Below are 18,349 nucleotides of genomic sequence, written 5' to 3' on the forward strand. Positions count from 1 at the left end.
TTTTCTTTTTTTGGGTTACACCTGGTGATGCACAGGGCTTACTCTTGGCTCTGCACTCAGGAATTACTCCTGGTGGGGGACCATGTGGGATGCTGGAATTGAACCTGGGTTGGTCACATGCAAGGCAAATGCCCTACATGCTGTGCTATTGCTCCAGCCCCATAGATGTTGTTCTTGTGCTATTTGGTCTATTATGCCACATTCATGTAGTTTGATCCAATGATAATGGTAGCACTTAGGATTATTTGAAGCATCTGACTTGGTTCATCTCTGGCCAGATTTCATCTGTCAATATTCAAGTGTCTGAGCATAGTGACATTATTGGTCCCTCTCTGTGGGAGTGGAGGGGGCTCACTGTTAATCAGGTGTGTCATTTAATATTATTGAGGTTAGGGATTTGTTCAGCTTTGAGGGAGAAGGGAGATTGGCCATGTCTGAGGGACCTGGGGTCTCTGAGGCATGGAGGGGAAGAGTTTACCAAAGAGGGAGAGAGTACATCACAGTGGCTTTGAGATGAATAACCCTGGGTCAGGGACTCCAGGAAGAAAATAGGATGAAGAATGGAGGGGAATGAAGAAAAAATGGAATGAGGAAGCCACATCCTATTAGGCGGAAAGGTCAAGCTCTATGAGTGAGAACAGAGGAATATGGGATTGACTTTCGAGGGAAGAGTGCAAATGACTGACTGCATTACCCTTGGGTAGAAGAAAGGCAAGAGGAGCCATGGAGAGAAGCTGAAGAAGATGCCAGACTCTTGCAGGGAGAATTGTTGGACTTCTGAGAGCTGAGGGTCTTTCTGGCTCTGAAACGCTCCTTCACTGGGACTGCCTATTAAGGAGGCTGGGACTGGGACTGGGGGTTACTGCCAGACCCCAAATGTTACCCACTTGCTCATCCTTGCTCTTAAGTTCTTCTCTGATTTTGGCTCTAGTCCCTGGTTCCTAAACTGTGACAGCTCTGACAGGGTCTGACAGGGTCTGACAGGGTCTGAGAGAGTCTGAGAGAGTTTGAGAGAGTCTAAGAGAGTCTGACAGGATCTAACAGGGTGTGATGGGGTATGAAAGGATCTGAAAGGATCTAACAGGGTCTGACGGAGTCTGAGAGGGTCTGAGAGAATCTGAAAGGGTCTGATGGGGTCTGATGGGGTCTCACAGGGTCTGAAAGGGTCTGAGAGGATCTGAGAGGATCTGAGAGGGTCTGGGAAATTCTGACAGGATCTAACAGGGTCTGGCGGCATCTGAGAGGGTCTTGAGGATCTGATGGGGTCTGATGGAGTCTGACAGGGCCTGAGAGGGTCTGACAGGGTCTAACAATTTTTTTGGTAGGGGGGTACACTCAGTGGTTCTCAGGGGTTATTCCTGGTTCAGTGCTCAAGAATCACTCCTGAGCAGACTCAAGGACCCATGTGGGATGCTGGGGATTGAACCAGGTTGACCGCGTGTAAGGCCCTACTGTGTTGTCTTATTGCTCTGGACCCAAGACTGGAATTTTTAAAGATTGTTTTACCAATGCAAGGAAAAGCTGGCTCTAAGTGTAACAAGAAATCTTTCAGTTTGTTCAACAGCAACTTACAGGACCAGCTTCCCTGTGATAAGCAAACTTCCCAGATGTGGCTTCAGAGGGGCCCAGCCGGACTCCTGGGAAACATGGGGGATGGGCAAGGACAAGCTACAGAGACTGCCTGGCTCTCCAAGGGGGTTCCCTGGGGTCAGAAGTGGTTGGAAAGCAGATATTCAGAGAAGCCTGTTCTAGACACTGTGTAGGTGTAGGCTTGGAACCCTCTTTCTCTATTTTTCTAAGGGTTCCTGGCCATTGGGGCTGGGGTTTGATCTTGGACACACGGTGCTTGGGATTTAGGGCTAATGAGGAGTCCCAGACCTACTCATGGTGGAGGTGGTATTCATGTTTTGTTCAAGGTGACATCCTCTTGCACTTGGAGCCTTGGCAGTGCAGAGCCACATGATAAAAGGCTTTCACCAATTTTATTTTACTTTTTTTTAGTTTTTAATTTTTTTGGCTCTTGGGCCACACCTGGTGATACTCAGGGATCACTCCTGGTGGTTAGTGCTTAGGGAACCGTATGGGAGGCAAGGGGTCAAACCCAGGTCTGACGCATGCAAAGTAAGTGCCCTACCCACCTTACTATCTCTCCAATCCCACCAGTGGGACCTCTCAGAAACATCATCCTCCCCTCAGTCCTAAGGAAGTCCTTTGAATTGAGAAAATCACTTCAGGACAGAGGTTCTCTCCAGGGACTCTCTGAAGGTTAAGTGCTAAGGACGCAGGATTAGATCTCTTGAGGGTGAGTTTGAGGCAGAAAACACAAGGGGAAACCTCAGGTGTCAGACCTTCCTCCCCTCTATCCTGTCAGGTGAGGTTTTCTAATTAGAGGGAGTCTCTGGAACTTCCTCTGTAGGTCCCAGAACACAAAGACTGATCAGCCAAGACCAGCACCTTCTCTTCAGGACACTTGAGCTCACGTATGATACTTCAGGCCCTGTTTTTTCCTTGGTAAGGGGGGAGGAGGCAGACACTTTCCCATAGCACTGATGTAGGCCTGTTCCCTGCTTTCAAGCGGCTTCTCCATTGAGACACAAGCTCTGATGGGTCGAGGGTGTGTGGGGTCAGCTCTGGGCTCCAGGGTTTTGGGAAGTGAACTTGAGCTTTGGTGTGGGAGTATGCAGCTGCCTCCCCTCACAGAACAATGCTCTTCTCAGTAGCTGTGACGGGACTAGAGGCTTTTCTGCCACACGGGTGCTCTGAATTCTTGTTCTTTATTTTTATTTTTGGGCCATGCCCAGTGATCAGGGCTTACTCCAGGCCCTTCACTCAGGAATTACCCCATGGCAATACTTGGGGAACCATATGGAATTCCGGGGATCGAACTCAGATTGGCCTCATGCCAGGCAATTGCCCTCCGTATCTCTCTGGCCCCAGGAATTCTTGTTTAATTCTAAGAGAAGGATGATTCTGCCTGAAATGGTCCAGACAAATGATTTTCTTCTTGAAGTGACTGGGAATGCAGAGCCAGGCTAGTTAGAGTTATAGAAATAAAGTAATATTAATACATATAGAAATAGTTATATATGTATATATCTTATATACAGCCCATATATAATATATGATATGAACTGGAGAGATAATATGAAAACTAAAGACCTTGCATGCAGTCAACTTTGGTTCAACCCCTGAGCACTGCCAGGGGTCACTCCTGAGCACTAAGTTGGAAGTAGTCTCTGAGCACCTCTGAGTGCTTTCAGGCTGTGGTGCTCACACACTCAGCCATGATGCTCACCACGAAGTTTTCACTTAGCTGCAGTGCTTACTAGGGCTCCACTGAGGTGCTTACAGGAGTGCTTGTGATGCATTTCCAGTTTGCACATTGTTTGAGTTGTGGTGCTTGCTGGGGTGGGAATGGGGTGTTTCTCTCCCTTTTTTGTGGTGTTCATACACTGAAGTGCAGACAGAAACTGCTGGCAGTGCTGGGGGGTCCCAGGCAGTAGAGCTGTGGGACACGAAGGCTTTGAACTTGTGACTGCAGGGCAGGTGCGTTAGGCCCAGGCTATCCCTTCGGGCTCTAAAGTAATATTTTTGGAACCTGTGGGTTTGTAAAGAAAAATCAATATAAGCATTAAAAAAAACAAACAACTGAGAGAGACGCACAAAAGCATCTTGGAACTGAGCAGCTTGCTGCAGAGATGCCGCTGGACCTTGTGCCAGGCCGACTTCACTAGGGTGCCTCAGACGGGACCAGGTTGTCATCCTTCCACCTGCCCCTTAGAAGTCCCAGTGGCTGCCAACTTCCAGAACTCAATGAAAACCCCAGGTATGAGGGTTCAGTGATGGCAAATACCAGGCCTCAAGGGATAGGGGATGGGCCAGCCCTTCCCATCTTCTTGCCCCATGGGATCCTGGCGGTCACGCCCACAAAATGCCTCCAGCTGCTATTTAAGCTCCTTAATGGCTGTGATCCAGAGACACACAAAAGAATCTTGTAACGGAGGCTCCAGAGATTTCTGCAGACCTTAATTATCTAAAATTTTCGAATTCCAGGAATGCATGCCATCTTATGCTATTCATAACAAGCAATGCAAAATAAATTATTTAGCTTCTGCCTGTTTGGCAGGTATGAATGGTGGAGGAAAAATTCAAAATAATGGTGGTGGGAAGGTGTAAAGGTGGTGGAACTGTTGTCAAAATATTGAATGCAATTCATTATTGTGAACAACTTTATGAAAATAAAATTTGAAAAAAACAGCTGAGTTCAGGGCAACAGTATTACATGGCTCATATGCACATACATATGCCCATCACATTTAATTTTTTATCAGACTTACGATACATTACCTCACTGACTTAATGGATTTGTGAGGTCTGTCTGTGTTTCAGCATAATATTGCAACTCATCATAGCTAGTGATCACCATCTAGTTCCAGGTAAAAGTTCTTAGAAACCAAGAAACCTGCAGGTCCTGGGTGATGAGCCCAGGTGTCTACAGGTGACCTCTGGAGGGTTTATTGGCAAAGCTATCATTGGGAGCTTTGTAGACAACTTTTCAGTCCTTTGGATATTTTTTGTCACACCAGACAGAATAGGCTTTGCTATGACATAATAATGAAAAATTCAATTCTTTCAGTGTCTAAAAGAATCCCCAGTTTATTTGTTACAAAAACAAAGAGAGAGGAGGAAATCCTGATTCTACCATAGGAGAATATTTTTTAAAATTATTTTTTATTTTATTTGTCACTGTCACTGTCCTCTTATTGTTCCTTGATTTGCTTGAGTGGGCCCAGTAATGTCTCCATTTTGAGACATGTTGTTACTGTGTTTGGCATATTGAATATGCCACGGGTAGCTTGCCAGGCTTTGCTCTGCGGATGAGATACTCTTGGTAGCACATTCTCCACTACCAATGTCCTCAGTATACCTCCCCTTTCCAAACTTTCCCTTACCTCCATGGCAATTTTCCCCATACTCTCTCTCTACTTTTGGGCATCATGGTTTGCAATACAGATACTGAGAGGTTATCACATTTTGTCCTTTATCTGTTTGCAGCACACATCTATATGGGAGAATCTTAAGTGAAATAATCCCATCACAAACAGACAAATGGTCACTGACTCTATTTTATGAGGAAATTTAAATAGGTAAAATCATAGAGACAGGGATGTGTGTCTATGTGTTTGTGTGCGTGTGTGTGTGTGTGAGAGAGAGAGAGAGAGAGAGAGACAGACAGACAGAGACAGACAGAGACAGAGACAGAGAAAGGGAGGGAGAGAGATTGAGACAGAGGGAGGGAGGGAGGGAGGGAGAGAGAGAGAGCTCAATGAATTGAGTGCAGGCTTTGCATAAAGGGGATCTAAGTTTGATCCCCATACAACACTACCAGGAGTGACCTCTGAGCACCTCTTGCTCTGACCCAAAAACAAACAAAAAATGTCATAGTGAAAGAACCTAGAAAGAACCTAGAAAGGCAGGGACTCAGTGCATCAGGTATGGTGTCATTGATGCTTAATCAGTATGAATTTTAGGTTTAAAAATTACTTGTATCCTTTTTATTCTTTGAATAGATTTTATTTACAATTTTCTTCAGTGTGCTTTCAAAGACTACATAATGATACAGATCATCAACTATTCCAAAGGATGTTTGAAAGACGAGAGGAAGCATCATTACTTTTATCTGTGCTTGACAAAGCAGCATTCAATGAAGTAAACCTTGTTTTGCTGGTGACACAGAACAGTCTGTTGCTTGACTGCCAGATGCCCATTTTTAGAAAAAGCCTGGGATATAAAACACTGCACACTGAGTCAACAAGTGAACCTCTCAGAACACAATTTTCCTGACTTTTATCACCTGAATATAAAACATCAGTTACAAGGAACTTGTAAGCAACCACAGTAGACAAAAATGGAAGTGAGGCCCATGATGCACACGTTTTCAAAGCATCATGTTGAAACTTGAAGCAATTTCTGAAAATAAAGTTTGCCAGTATTCCAGAGAAGTCAGCTGCTGTTCTAAAGAACATTGTTCTATTTTTAACGTCTTTTCATTTCTAAGCTATTCCAATTTCTTTTCCATGATTTCAAAAATCATTGTTCTTCTGGGGCTGGAGCGATAGCACTGTGGCCTACCAGAGTTCGATTCCTCCGCCCCTCTCGGAGAGCCCGGCAAGCTACCGAGAGTATCTTGCCCTCACGGCAAAGCCTGGCAAGCTACCCATGACGTATTTGATATGCCAGACACAGTAACAATTGTCACAATGGAGACGTTACTGGGCCTGCTCGAGAAAATCGATGAACCATGGGAGGACAGTGACAGGACAGTGATTGTTCTTCTGAGTTTCCTATCTCCTAAAGGAAGGCTTGCCTGAGCCATGTTTGTATGTTGCCATCCTGAGGTCTTGGCACTCATTCCCAGACCCAAGGTCCCACTGGCACCACTGTAGCACTGTAGCACTGTCATCCCGATGTTCATCAATTTGCTCGAGTGGGCACCAGTAATGTCTCCATTGTGAGACTTGTTGTTACTGTTTTTGGCATATTGAATATGCCACGGGGAGCTTGCTAGGCTCTGCCATGTGGGTGGGATACTCTCAGTAGTTTGCCGGGCTCTCCAAGAGGGATGGAGGAATCGAACCCATGTCGGCCACATGTAAGGCAAAAGCCCTACCCACTGTGCTATCGCTTTAGCCCACTGGCACCACAAATTTTTAAAAATTTAAAAATTTTGTAATTAATCACCATGATGTGCAGTTACAGACTTACAAACGTTCCTCATTATGTTTCAGTCATAAAATTATTGTGTACCCATCCCTCCACAAGTGCACATTTTCCAACACCAATGTTCCCAGTATCCCTCTTGCCAACCCCCCGCCCCATCCTCTCCATCTGCCTCTGTGGCAGGAACATTCCCTTTTAGTCTCGCTCTCTCCTTTGAGTGTTGTGTTTTGCAATGCAGGTAATAACTGGTGAACATGTTTGGTCTATAGTCTACTTTCAGCATGCATCTCCCATCCTGAGCAAGCCTTCCAAACGTCATTCACTTAGTGGTCCCATCTCTATCCCAGCTGCCTTTTCCCCTAGCATGTTAGGCCGGCTTCCAAGCTGTGGAGCGATCCTCCTGGCCCTTATCTCTATTATCCTTGGGACATCACAATTTTATCCCTCGGGTCAAACCCAACCTCATGCCCCAGCGCTGCTATCTTGACAGTTCACATGACTGGGGGGAGGCGGGGACTCAGAATAAGTTTTAGTTTTGGGGATGAAGAACAATATTCTGGAGATGGGTAGTGTGATGGTCACATAATATTATGAGCATATTTTGAAGCACTGACCTTACACAGAATGGTTGAGAGAAAAAGTATAGGACTTTTGGTTGTTGCCTTGAAGGCTAGGCTCAAGTCCCAGACACTGCCTGATCCCGCTCATCCCAGCACTTCTGGAAGTTACCCCTGCCCACAGATCCAAGACCAGTTCTGGAGCATTGCTTGGTGTGGCCCCAAACCAACCAAAAAAACAAGAGACTCACGAATACATACAAACAGAACAAATAAAAAATGAGATAGGAGCGCTATAATGTGAGGGACAAAAACAAGACTAAAGTAAGACCACTCCATCATCATATTTGTCCACAGAGGGAACAGAAACATTGGTCAAGTCACAAAAGTGTCTAACTAGCCACCTGGCTTGATTCATCAAGCAGTTGCTGTTTTTTCATAAATTTCTCACCAAGTTAGTTCAGTGTCGCACGATCATCCCTCTTCTAGATGAGTTGACTGAAATACTCACTGAATTTCTTGACTTCCTTATGATATCTATCCAGAGCAAAGCCCTGTTCCCTTATCTCTTTCTGCAAACCGTCTTGCACAAGCCATATCCTAATTATAATTTCTTTCTAAACACCCTCTTGCTAAAATACCCCCACAGTGCCCCGGGGTGTGTGCTCTCTCTCACTGAAGAGTGATAAACTCAACTACATCTGTGTTTCTGGTCATCTTTGGAGAGCAGTGACAACCAGTCAATTGTGGTTTGTCTTAGAGAACTGCGTCCATTGCCATAAACATGTATGGAATAGACGAAGAGAAGTGCTTTAGGAGGCAAGGCTCTTGCCTTGTATGCAGTCAACCCCAGTTAGTTACTCTGCACACCAACACCCACAACTAATGTGGCATCTTACACATCTAGATGTAAATACTGTTGAACTGGGATTGTGGTTCAGAGGCAAAGTGCTTCCCGTATATTTTCAGGCCTGGGCTCCTTCCCTGGCACCAGATAAATTAGGTAAGGTAAAGGTAAAGGCCCTCCCGTTGATCGTCGATTTGCTCGAGCGGGCCCAGTAACGTCTCCATTGGAGACTTTGTTGTTACTGTGTCTGGCATATCGAATACTCTCGGTAGCTTGCCGGGCTCTCCGAGAGGGGCGGAGGAATCGAACTCGGGTCAGCCATGTTGGCCGCTTGTAAGGCGAACGCCCTACCAGCTGTGCTATTGATGAGTTATTTTTGGGTTTTGTTTTGTTTCGTGCCATCCCTGGCATTGATCAGGGCTTATTTCTGGCTCTGCACTCAAGGAGCACTTCTAGAAGTGCTAGGGTACCATATGTGATGCTGGGGTTCAAACCTGGGTCTACTGTGTATAAGACAAGTGTCTTAACTGTACAAAATTTCTCTGACACTCAATAAGTTACTTCTAAATGAAAGAATATTGTGATTTTTATGAGGACGTATGTATTATGACTATCTTCAGTTTTTGTTTTTGCAATGATGGTTTGTGATTTATTGAATTTGTTACACAATTTACCACTGACTTGAAGTTTTTCAGGATTTCATTACTTCAGTTGTAGTAATGATAGGGTGCAGTAGATGTCGCTGTGTCCCGAAAGTGGTATTTGCTCATGTGGGCAGGAAGTTCTCAGTAATGCCTAGTATCTTTTAGATAGATAATTGATTTAATTCTAAGTCAGTTATCTGCTATGAGATACACATAATCTCTAACCTCCAAATACTATGTGCTTGTAATTTTCCCTCCTTTTAAAATTTAAATCAATGACTCAGTCTAGATAAGAGTAAACTATAGTAAAACTCACTCCTTATTCCTTTCTGAGATAGAACTTTCACATAGGCAACCTATCTTCATTATGATTTTTTGCAGTACTTGGGAAGGTATTATATATTCCATTTTATAGGTGATAAAAGTTATTAACAGTTAATTGGTCTGGAGCAATAGCGATGTGGGTAGGGCGTTTGCCTTGCATGCAGCCAACCTGGGTTCAAACCACAGCATTTCATTTGGTCCCCTGAGAAGCGATAGGAGTAATTCCTGAGTACAGAGCCAGAAATAACCCCTGGGCATCTCTGGGTGTGACCCCAAAAGCCAATCTCCCACCACAAAAACAAACAAAACAAAATTCCCAACCAGTGAATTGGTCATTTTATTTCCTTTTCATTGGTTAGTTTTAGAAATTAGCATATAGGCAGAAAAACAATAGTATTTGTGCTTTAACTATATTGGTATATAAGCATAGCCATTGTAAAAATACATTTAGAGCACTTTCTGAGAACTGCTGTCCAACTGATGAGAAACCAGACTGGCCACTTGTCTTGTGGTTGTGTAAAACTTCTGACCGATGAAATGCAAAGAGGACCCCTTAAACTTTGGGCAAAGGGACCCTTCAGCGGTCCAAGAGTACTTGAAAACAGCTGTGCATCCCGAGGAACTTGCTGAATGTGGTTCATGTTTTTGCATCAGCTCTTGTGCTTGTGATAATTTCAGGTGCATGAAGTTGTTCGCTTCTTCCCTCTGAGGTCTCATGACTTTTCAGCACTGACAGACACTTATTCGAAGGTGATCTCTTCCTGAAGGCTATTTTGTAGCTGTTGTCCTTTCCTTTTCAGACAGATTTTTCTCCAGTGCTTGAAAGTTAGATGTCAAATAAGCAAATTAGGTAGAAGTTATAAAATGTACTTTTGTACCCAAGTTTCAGATCCCCAGTTGCGTAAAGACCAAGTCCACACATGATAATGCAAAAGCAAAGGAACTTTATTACTAGCCCGAGCCAGCGCTAGGTCGAGCTAGGGTCCAAGTCTCATCCAACGCAGTGGAGTCTTGACAAGGACCCCGACTCCAAATCACAAGCAGTTTTTATAGGGTTCAATTGAGAAGCGGTTTATATATTGGTCTATTTTTAGTATTGCCCTATTACAACAGTGGTCAGCAATTAGACAGCAGGTACCAGTAACAGTTTGGGGCTTTTTTCCAAGAAGGGTATGGTGACCCCTCATGACTGGCCAGATCCAACTATCCAGTTTCTTATCTAGGTAAATTACTCAATTGGGAGTTCACCAGAAACTGCAAGTCCTACCCTGGGGAAACAGAAACTGAGGCCTTCCTGAGACTTATGTTAGCTGCAGCTTGTCATGGCATCAGTTTGCCCTCAGAGTACTAGGTTCAAAGCAAATCTACTTGAAGGCATTCATATTTGCATATTATTTCCAGTTCATCGTTGAATTATGGTAAACTGAGATGGATGGGGATCTTGGTTCTGGGTGGATAAGGAATGCTTTAGTGTGATCAAGGTCAGTACTTTTTTTTTTTTTAAATCAAGGAACTGTGATTTATGAAGTTATTCATTATTGAGTTTCAGTCATCCAATGTCTCAATACAAATCCTTCACCAGTATCCATTTCCCTCTACCGATGTCCCATTTCTGTCCTACCCACCAGCCTGCCTCTGTTGCAGGCACTTTTTCCCCCTTTAGGAACTTGGTTTACAATACCGTTGCTATTTGACTCTTTACCAACTTCCATCAACAACCCCTCCCCAGAGCGACCACTTCCCTTCACAATATTTGCAGTGTTCTCTTCCCCTTCTAGCCCCCACATTCTTCCTAGGGGCAAGCTTTCCACTGAAGACCAATTTTTATGTTCTTCACTTCATGTTTTTTTCTACACCTTTGGGCATTAGAAAAAAATTCCTCTACTACATTATGCTTCTTTATATTCAACACATGAGAAAGACCATTCTATGTCTCTGTGTCTGTCCCTCTCCCTCTGATAACTTTATTCAGCATGATACCCTCCAGATCAGTCCATGTAACTGCAAATTGTATGATTTCATTTTTTTCTTACAGCTGAATAGTATTCTATTGCATATATAAATATATAACCACACACACACACACACACACATATATTTCTTTCAGGGTTAGGAGAATGAGACCAATCATTGTTTCTGGTATTTGGCATATTGGGTACACCACGGGGAGTTTGCCAGACTGAAAGAGCCTTGAATATGGCACTTTAAAAAAAAAATCTCAGGGCTAGGACGAAGGAGACGTAACTGGGGCCTGCTCGAGGCAATCGACGAACAACAGGATGGTTGTGATCGTGATTGTGATATATTTCTTTATCCAGCCATCTATTCTTGGGCATTTGGGTTGTTTCCAGATATTGGCTGTTATGAATTGTAATGCAACAAACCTAGGAGTGTGAATGTCCTTTCTACTTGTGTTTTAGGATCCGTGGGTATATACTTAGAAGTGGAATTGCTGAATCATATGGAAGGCCAAATCCTAGTTTTTGGGGGGATTGTCCATATTGTTTTCCAAAAAGGTTAGACCGCTTAAAACTGATCATGAATAGTTTTGTAATTTCACCATAACATGCTGGAGTGATAGCACAATGGGTAGGACGTTTACCTTGCATGCAGCCGACCCGGGTGCTATCCCTCCGTCCCTCTTAGAGAGTCTGGCAAGTTACGGAGAGTATCCTGCCCGCAGGGCAAAGCCTGGCAAGCTACCCATGATGTATTCGATATGCCAAAGACAGTAACAACGAGTCTCACAATGGAGACGTTACTGGTGCCCACACAAGCAAATTGATGAACAGCAGGAGGACTGTGCTACCATAACGAAAAAGAAAGAAAAAAAAAGACTAGACCAGTCAACGTTCCCATCAGCCATGAATGTGGGTGCCTTTTCCTCCTGCATCCACGGATCAAGCCCAGTCTTGACTTTAGTCTTTTGAATCAATCATTCCAGAGCTGCAGCAATGTAAAGTGGACTGCGTGAGACTGTCAAATTTCCTGAGATTGGCATGACCACCCTCTGCTGGTGTGGTGGATTCTGTGCCTAGAATAACTTTTAAAAGAAATATAGAGAAAATAATAAAAATAAGAAGATAATATGGAAAAATTTCATAAAAGAAATTTTTGAGGGACTATTATCAGTGATACTTGTGGGTTATTCCTGACGATATTCAGGGTTATTCCCAGTGTTTTGTGGGGATGCTATGTGCCATTTGGGGACCGTGATGTATCAAGGATCAAACCTAGAGCTTCCACATGCAAAGCATTCTCTCCTTGGTCCTCAAAAAATTATTTTAACACATAAGTAAGATTATAGGTGATTAATATAATTAGTAAGATTATATGTAATCATCGGCAGAGTCTCCTGCCCCCGCTCCTGGCTGTCCTCACCAGGGCCCCTTGGAGGGGGGAGGGTTGAGTCCCCTCCCCACCACCCCGAGCAGAGTCCCAGCAGCTGAGGACCTCCGGAACCAGCCACGGCCATGCTGGGACCACTCTCCACACTCCGGACGGGCTTCATGCATGAAAGAACTGGTAGAGGAACCCAGGCATCACACCCACCAGCTGCCGCCAGCGCCAGGTTGGTCCCATCAATGGCCAAGACACAGAGACTATAAAACCCAGCTCCCGGAGGAGAACAGTGCAGAGTCTCCTGCCCCTGTGCCTGGCTGTCCTCACCGGGGCCCCTTGGAGGGGGAAGGGTTGAGTTTCTTTCCCCCCACCCCACCCCACCCCACCCCACCCCGAGCAGAGCCCCAGCAGCTGAGGACCTCCAGAGCTAGCCACGGCCATGCTGGGCCCACTCTCCACATGTCTGGACGGGCCTCATGCATGAAAGAACTGGCAGAGAAACCCAGGTATGCGGGTTCCAGGGCTGAGGTCTCCAAGCCTACTCGGATTGGGACTGGGCCTTCTCCTCCTAGACCCTCCATCTTCCAGAAGGTAGGCGTCACACCCACCAGCTGCCGCCAGCACCAGGTTGGTCCCATCAATGGCCAAGACACAGAGACTATAAAACCCAGCTCCCGGAAGTGCGCGGCTGCAAATGCGACCGAGCAACATCTTATTATCTTATTTTTCCTTTGGAGAACCAGGCAGGCTACCAAAAGTATCCTGCCCACACTGCAGAGTCTGGAAAACTTCCCATGTTGTACTCAATATGCCAAATACCAGTAACCATGATGGGTTTCATTCTCCTAATCCTGAAAGAGCATTGAAATGGCTCTTTTAAAATCTCAGGGCTAGGAAGAAGGAGATGTTACTGGTGCCTGCTCGAGGAAATAGACGAACAACAGGATGATCGTGATCGTGATATGTAATCATCATCATCATCATCATCATCATCATCATCATCATCATCATCACTGTCATCCTGTTGATCATCAATTTACTCGAGTGGGCACCAGTAATGTCTCTATTCGTCCCAGTCCTGAGATTTAGCAGCCTCTCCTTACTCATCTTTCCCAATGATTGGAGGCTCTTTCAGGGTCAGGGGAATGAGACCTGTTACAGTTACTGGTTTTGGCATATCGAATATGCCATAGGGAGCTTGCCAGGCTCTGCCCATGTGGAAGGGATACTCTTGGTAACTTGTTGGGCTCTCCAAGAGGCGTATGTGATCAATTATACAAAAATTTATGAGACATTCAGAGTTTTATAATTTGTAAGCATTATTTTTAAAATAAAAACAATGATCACAGTAATTTAAGTCCAAATTTAAAAATGAAACACATTATTAAAATGCATAAAAAATTACCATGATCCCAAATATTGGCCAATAAAATATACACAGTGAAGCTGTCTGATTGTATTAGTAAATTCTTTGGCTGGAGATTGGATAAAGTTAGAAAAGAATGGAAAGTAAGGCAGAAACTTTCCAACGTATTTATATCCTTTAAGCCAGATATCCTCTTCTGAGAATTGATGCTAATACACAGTTAAGTCTTAGCATCTATGCAATGTCATATTATCCAGTCATTAAAATAATTTTTAGGAAGACTTCAGGGTCACAGATTTACACAGTAATACCAAATGCAAATGGCAGAAATCCACCTTCACAAAGAGCTGTGTTTGGATGAGAATAATTCAGGTAGTTCTTTTTTTAGTTTTCAAAATTTTTGTTTGGGGAACAAAACCAATTTTTATATATTTATTTATTTTGTTTTGGGAGTCACACGCAGCAGTGCTCAGGAGTTAATCCTGACTCTGCACTCAGGAACTAGTCCTGGCAGGGTCAGGGCATCATCTGGGATGCTGGGAATTGAACCGAGGTCAGCTGCATGCAAGGCAAACACCTTGCCCTCTGTATTATCGCTCACTGTACTATCACTCAAGCCTGCGGAAACAATTTTTTTTTTTTTTGCTTTTTTTGTGTCACACCTGGTGATGCTCAGGGATTACTCCTGGCTCCACTCAGGAATCACTCCTGGCAGTGCTTGGGGGACCACATGGGACGCTGGGGATCGAACCCGTGTCAGCCACACACAAGACAAATGCCCTACTGTTGTACTATTGCTCGGGCCCAGAAATAATTTTTTAAGGAAGAAAGAAAATCTTAGTGACGGGCTGTCTGAGAACCTCAGCAGGTGCTTTTATACCCCCATTGTTGACCCAGGTATCAGGCATTTGGCCAGATGTGACAGCTGAGTTACCTGCTCAGACCCAAAGTGGGAGTTGGGGGCATTCATTCTAGAGCTCCTCTCTCCCTCAGCTTAGTCCCTTTCTGCATCTCCTCAGGAAGCAGTGGTGCTGCTCTGCTTGTGGCATTGAAAAACCCTTGGGCCACCCCCTGTCCTGCCTAGGACTCTTCAGACCTCAGCCTTGTCCTTCTCCCCCATTAACATAGCAGAACTGACCAGCTTGTCTCAGCTTCCTTAGCCCTTTCCGCATTTTTTAAGAACCCTGTACCCTCATTCCTGCAGTCCTGTACAGAAGTGCCTTCCAGTAAGCGAGTAAAACAGAACTGTACTTAGTTAGATGAAGACTAATCACCTAAGGAACACAACGCTGTTTTAAACCCTTAGGGCTGAGCTTTCGTATGTCCACATTGATTCATAAAAGGGTTGATATAAGTTAAAGTGAAAATTTAAAATCTTCTGGATAAAGCCTAAGAGAGACATGCAGGGTCATGAAGCACTGGCAGAGAGAATCCGAGAAACAACCTAATACGGACTTAAGGATTTGGGGAGTTCTCTGGAAAGTGGTGCTAAAATGCACAGTCAATCTGCTAGGATCTGAACTAGCGAAAGGGCACAGAATGTAGCAGTAATATAAAACAGGGCACAGTGCGGGAGAGAGTCTTATTTATAGAAGAGTGGACTGGAAAGAACGGAGAGCCGACAGCTTGTCTTTCAGCTGAGATAAATCCCAGGGACAAACAACTCAGCCAGGATCAAATCTGATCTTTCACCTCCCTGCTCAGCACTTGTTGCCCTTCTGGAATGCCTTCTAGAAGGTGTTTTTGTCTTTTTTAAGGAAATGTTTTGAGAAGTTAAAATAGTCACATGATTATTTAAAAAAAATGCCGTATACCAGAGTGTACATCAAAGGATCTCCCTCTCCCTTCTTTTGTTAATTTCTTACTCATTCTTTGATTGTGAAAATACAAACAAATCTAAAATATGAAAATGTGTCATTCCGAGGTCCCACTCTACCATGCTGTCTTAAGGAGATCTTTCCACATCCCGGCATGCAATTCTTCCTTGTTCTGTTTTAAGATGTTGTGTTGTAAAGCTGTACCACACTAGCATTTAACGAGTTCCGATTTATGTGCCTCTGGGTTAGTTCTAATCTTCTGCTTTAGATCTGGCTCCCATAAATATCGTTTTCACATTGTCATCTTATAGGAATGTTGGTGTATCTGTGAGATAAATTCCCAGAAGTGGGTTTTCTAAGTCAAAGGATAATGAGTGGGTAGTTTGGCTAGATATTGGTGATAGGAGCCTTTCACAGAGTCGTGTCATCTTGCATTCCAATCAGCCGAGTAGAACCGTGCCTGTTTACCTAGAGTTAGCTCTTGCTAGAGATCTCTCTTCCCAGGATAGCCTCTATTTGGACTAATGTTAAATTTGTCTCTTGTTTTGAGTAAATACAAGTTGGCATCAATTGAAGGGGCAGTAATACTGAAGCAGACCTCGGAACAGGTGGAACCAATTTAGACCAAAAATCTTGGCATGGCTAGTGCAAAATATGTAGTTCAGAGTATCAGTATCTCTCGCCCCCAAAGAGCTTTTCCCTGTACTTCTCTTTGAGAGGCTAGTCCCTCAAAGCATCTAAGAATAGTCTTAGATGTTGGGCAATCAGGTGGTTAATTCTAATTTTGTCCTCAAAGTGAACATGTGACATGAGAGATAGCTATTGTGCTTTCTACTTGACAGATGAAAAAAGGAAGGGTGAGACATCAGCTTTGTTAGGCCATCTCTTCTCTTGAATTGGCATTCAGATTTAAATCGAGGCCTTGATGAGCCAGAGAACATGCAAGATAGGGGTGCATGTTGAGCTGAATATCTCCTGTGGGGAAATTCAGAGTGGGTAGAGAGGAGCACATTGAAGGTTGGCTCTAGGCTTCAGGATCAAGATGCAAAAGGAAACAATTTTAAGTTCAAATTTTATTATGGAGCCTGGTTTGACTCTGTATCAATGTTTCTTGGGGACAGGAAGTTGGGCCTCATACATCTTCATCCTTGGCACCTATGGTTTGGAGGGCCCAGTGCCAGAGTCAAAATGGAAGATGCCAATTTCCAACCCACCCCCTTCCTTGCCATCCTCATCTCAAGACACCCAGGTCACAAGCCAGGAAGTATACATCGAGGCAGTGAGTTCCATCTTAGGGACCCAAGGAGAGTCTTCCCAGGCCTAGAAGTAGACTCAGTGCTGTTTATTTTATTTATTTATTTTTTTGCTTTTTGAGTCACACCTAGCAATATTCAGGGATTACTCCTGGCTCTGCACTCAGGAATTACTCCTGGCGGTGCTTTGGAATGCCGGGGATTAAACCTGGGTTGGCCTAGTGCAAGGCAAAATGCCCTGCCCACTGTACTATCGCTCCGGCCCCTCAGTGCTATTTATATTGGGAATTGCAGGATCCCAGGTACTGCGAGGATGGTTTAGAGGAAAGCAAGGACTCAGGTGGCATCTCCCTTTGGGCTAAAGGATTTTTTGTCAGAGTAAAATCCTCTACAACTCAGAGACTGGTCCAGGAAGATGGCTCAAAGAAATTAAACAATTCCTTGATATATGTGCCCCCGTGTTTAGTCTTCAGCACCAAATTGCCCGAACTCCAGCACTCTGGGGCATCAAATGCAGGTACTATGGTGGGGACATTATGATGGAAAAACTTTCAAATGATCAAGGATTAGTTAGAGCTGGAAAATCCAGTGTAAGGAAGGAGGGAGAGAGAGAGGCAGATGTAAATGAAGGATATTTATGAATAACAAGAAGGTTTCACTGAACAAAAGGGATACAGAGATTGTTGGAGTCCAGTAAGCAAGAGAGTCCAAGTACAATACATGCTATGAGACTGGGTGACACAGGGAGGGGCAAGGATGGTGCTGCGGGAGGGTTGGAGTTTCTTGTTGCATGAAAAGTCTTGGAGCTGGCTGTGTGCAGAACTTGTAATGTTCCAGGTAACAATTAAAAGGGATGTTGTGGGGCCAGAGCGATAATACAGCAGGTAGAGTGTTTGCCTTGCAAGCGGCAGACCCGGGTTCAATTCCCAGAATCCCTTATGGTCCCTCAAGCACCGCCGGGAGTAATTTCTGAGTGCATGAGCCAGGAGTAACCCCTGAACAGCGCCGGTGTGACCCAAAGAGCAAAATAAAATAAAATAAAAGAGATGTTGTGGACTCAGGAATGAAAGTCATTCCTAGCTGATCAGTTGATATTCAGCTTCAACTAGATTCAGTTGCCTCAAATAATACCTAGTTAGGTTTGTTGAGTCAGATCTTTAACTCAAAAGTCCCACTGCAACACTGATCAAGCAAAATCCAGCCAATGGAAGGTCTAACTAAATACCTTCAAGAAAGTTACCCCCCAATTTCCTTTGGCTATCATCACACAAGAGAGGGGAACTTAGCCAATTTTGTTTTATTTGCATTTTAGCTGGGTAGAGTGTTCAGCCAGCACACCAATGTCCAGCTTCTACTAGCACCTTTTTTTTTTCATCAGGTTTTATTGCATGTGGTCAAACCTTCATAAGCTATTTTGCTTTCTCATGGAACCACTGGTTCTTGAAGTTCGAAGGTACTTAAATTCTAGTGCTCAAATGG

The 18,349-nt window shown here is 44.2% G+C and overlaps 1 pseudogene; it reads right to left on the reverse strand.

Annotated features, from left to right (window-relative positions):
• Nucleotides 1-5,533: 5,533 nt before the first annotated feature.
• LOC130028211 (complex I assembly factor TMEM126B, mitochondrial-like) overlaps nt 5,534-18,349 on the reverse strand; it is a 38,237-nt pseudogene continuing 25,421 nt past the window's right edge.

Source organism: Sorex fumeus, unplaced genomic scaffold, assembly GCF_029834395.1.
Source record: "Sorex fumeus unplaced genomic scaffold, SorFum_2.1 ptg000003l, whole genome shotgun sequence".
Taxonomy (NCBI): domain Eukaryota; kingdom Metazoa; phylum Chordata; class Mammalia; order Eulipotyphla; family Soricidae; genus Sorex; species Sorex fumeus.